Genomic DNA, 3166 nt, shown 5'->3' with positions numbered 1-3166 from the left:
CATGGAAGTATAAAAAACTACAAATCCTCAGCTCTCTGAACTCAAAATTTGAAGGCAGCCATGTTACTTGTTTTTTTAAGTGGAGCCAACGAATTCGTTTTTACAGTGTGTGTGTGTGTGTGTGTGTGTGTGTGCGCGTGTTACATAAAGTGCCCTCTTGGCTGCTAACAGGCTGTTTGGCCACACAAAGCTCATGTCCTTTGGGAGGAAGAGGAGGATGAAGGACGGATGATGAAGAGGAAGTTTTGGGGGCGCTCCACCGCAGGACGACAGCGAGGATGAGGATGATGAAGAAAGACGTCTTTTTTGTGTGTACTCGCACTCCTTTGCTCTGATTGGTCGCCTGGCGCTTATGTAAGTGGCTGGCAGGCAGGTGCATTGTGGGACATTTAGCCAGCATCAGTCTGACCCCATTTATCTCTGTCGTCATGACAACCGGCCAACAAGCACGCAGGCGCAACCAAACTGATGATCGCGACGAAACCTGATTGGCTGTTGAGCCGGAAGGAAGGAGGACACAAGAACAAGCGATCAAGAGACAAGGCAAGGGGGCGGGATTAAAGGGGGGGTAATTTGGGACACAAGAGGACCATGTGACTGTTACCGTGACAACCAGCTGGTCAGCGATTGGCTGCCGCTGGAGGAGCTGTCATGGAGCCAATAAGCGCTAGGTGGACACGTCCATCCATCCATCCATTTTCTGAGCCGCTTCTCCTCACTAGGGTCGCGGGCGTGCTGGAGCCTGTCATCGGGCAGGGGGCGGGGTACACCCTGAACTGGTTGCCAGCCAATCGCAGGACACATAGAAACAAACAACCATTCGCACTCACAGTCATGCCTACGGGCAATTTAGAGTCTCCAATTAATGCATGTTTTTGGGATGTGGGAGGAAACCGGAGTGCCCGGAGAAAAGCCACGCAGGCACGGGGAGAACATGCAAACTCCACACAGGCGGGGACGGGGATCGAACCCCGCACCTCAAAACTGTGAGGCTGACGCTCTAACCAGTCGGCCACCGTGTAGGTGGACACGTGTGTGCGCGTTTTGCTGCCCAGTGGAGAAAGGAAAGAATATGTCGTAGCATCTTTATTGGCACACAAAAGGTCCGAGACAACGCGACGGCATTTCCGGTGCACGGTTAGGTGGCGTACGAGTTTCCGCTGTGCGTTTGCGTCACGCTCCGTGGCCCCATCCGGTGGAAAATAACCTCCTCCCTTGTGTCAAAATGCCGGTTGGAAATTTCATCCAAAGTTTTTAACTCTTCCAGCCGACAATGGCGCGTGCCGCTACGTTCGGCGTCAACTCGGTTTCGAGTTTCAACGAGGCATCGGACCCGCCGTCGGGCTCCAAACGCCGAAGCGTTTCGTGCGTGAACACGTTTGTGGGGAAATTGCGTGGAATGATATGGAATGAGCTGAACATTCAAGTTGGAAGGGGAATGTTGAAGGAGGAAGGAATCATGTGACGAGAGGCAGTGATTCTCAAAGTGTGCTGCGTGGGCTCCCTCTTGCGGTATGCAAAAGAATCACTGCCGAAGTTCAGTTCAGTCGTATTTAACTTTTCAGTTGCAAACCTGTCTTGTTTTGGATGAGCACAAGAATGTCGGCCATGATGGCGAGCAAGTATTTCTTTGTTTTGTTTTTGGCACCAAATGCCACAAAAAAATCCCAATCGCGTGACTGGGGAAACAGATGTATGTCCCCCAAAAGGTGATTGGTGACCCACGCGCGCACTGGAGCCTCAGTTGCCTCCAAAGTCGAGCAGGTCATCATCAGCGCGTGTCATCCTCATACCTGGCCGCTAGATGCCAGCTAAGAGCAAACCACCGCTGCGCAAACAAGCAAAACGCATAGCGTCACTTTAGTCGTCCTCACAGCATCTCACAAAGTTTACATCGCACTGGGAGGGATCGAGTTGAATTTCCCCTTGAGGGACACGTTTCAGTAGAATACTTTCTAAAAAGACAACGAATGAAGTTGTTAAATAAAATATCCTCGATAGGGAATGGATGGACTCCAGGAGCTTTTTCAGTCTCTTTGAATTTCTATCACAACGTCTTCAAATCTGAAAGGATGACATTTGTTATTGTGGACATCTTGTACATTGCCTGCAGTCCAAAGTTGGACGGTCACGTGGGAATGTTGCCATTCCTTGGACGGCGGATCAGGTTCGGGCCCGATGGCGCGGACGGCGCCCACGGGTGAGGCCCGTCCTCATTGTGCCATGGATGCAGGAGCCGCTCGCTTGATGGCTCGCACAGCTTCATCAAGTCCTCCCTTTTGCACTCTGTCGTCCCTGCAGCTGGTTTGGCTTCACCGCGAACTCCCCCGTCACGCGCCAGTAGCGCCGCCTGGCTCACGACCCGTCCCGACCCGTCCCGTCCTCTCGGTTAGTTGTTGCGTCGCTTCCCCATCGGGAGTACCAAAGGTTCTTGGTGTACCATCTGCTTCTGCTTTGTTTTTGGGATGTTTCACCCCGAGAGAAAATATTTCGAACTCGGACTTTCTTGCACGGGAAAACATTCCAGCAGAAAAAAAAAAGATTGACATTTGGCGGCTGTTAAAACAGTGACTGTCCTTCGCGAGTTGTTCTTATGTCCTCATCTCATCTCCTCGCCTCCTTCTTTCCTCCTGCCTCGCCCCCCACCCCGGCATGCATCGCAAGCCGGCCTTTGTGATTGTCGTCCAAAGCGGTCTGTTGTCAGATGACGTCCCCCCGGACGTCGGTCCCAGTCGCCTCCTGGCCGGGATGACGTCACGCCCCCGTCTCCTCCTGGCTCCCGAGGGCTCGTGACGTTTCCGGCAGGGAAGGCGGGTCCTGCGATCCCACACACGGGACAACTTCCGGCGGTCGCGGCTTCTTATTTCAAAACAAAAGCATTCACGTGTACCGACGCGGATCGTCGCTCCAGATTCTTGTGAGTTACGTCTATTGTCTGACGTCAAGTGTTTCGAGAGCAGGCTAGAAGTGCCGGGCATTTCCCGATAGACGTCGCTAATATCCGCGCGTAAAACGTCTTTTATTGTGAACTTAGCGGAAGTGGTTGTTCGTGCGGCGGAGGGAGGCGACCTGGATTCGGCAGTCATCGCCGTCTTCGCCTGGGAAGCTCGGAAAAACGCACCGTAATCGGCCCCCGCCGTCAACAGCAACGTCAGTCGGTGCCGGT

This window comes from Phyllopteryx taeniolatus, chromosome 18, assembly GCF_024500385.1.
Source record: "Phyllopteryx taeniolatus isolate TA_2022b chromosome 18, UOR_Ptae_1.2, whole genome shotgun sequence".
NCBI lineage: Eukaryota > Metazoa > Chordata > Actinopteri > Syngnathiformes > Syngnathidae > Phyllopteryx > Phyllopteryx taeniolatus.
Note: the sequence above shows the minus strand (reverse complement) of the source record.